This window comes from Penaeus japonicus, unplaced genomic scaffold (genome assembly GCF_977035675.1).
Source record: "Penaeus japonicus unplaced genomic scaffold, GWHDUDI00000001_assembly GWHDUDI00000019, whole genome shotgun sequence".
Classification (NCBI taxonomy): Eukaryota; Metazoa; Arthropoda; class Malacostraca; order Decapoda; family Penaeidae; genus Penaeus; species Penaeus japonicus.
In genome coordinates, this window is record NW_028234421.1 from 695,030 (window position 1) to 695,331 (window position 302).

The following is a 302-nucleotide window of genomic DNA, read 5'->3' on the forward strand; positions in this document are numbered from 1 at the left end:
CTCCCTCTCTCTCCCCTCTCTCCCCCTCTCTGTCCCTGCCTCTAGCTCTCTCTCACTCTCTCTCTCTCGTCTCTTTCTCACTCTCGTCTCTTTCTCTCTCTCGTCTCTTTCTCACTCTCTCTCTCTCTCTCGTCTCTCTCTCTCTCTTTATTTCTCTCTCTCGTCTCTCTCTCTCTCTCTCTCTCTCTCTCTCTCTCTCTCTTCTCTCTCTCTCTCTTCCCCTCTCTCTCTGTCCTCTCCTTCTCTTTCTCTCTCTCTTTCCTTTCTCCCTCTCTCTTCTTCTCTCCCTCTCTCTCTCTCTC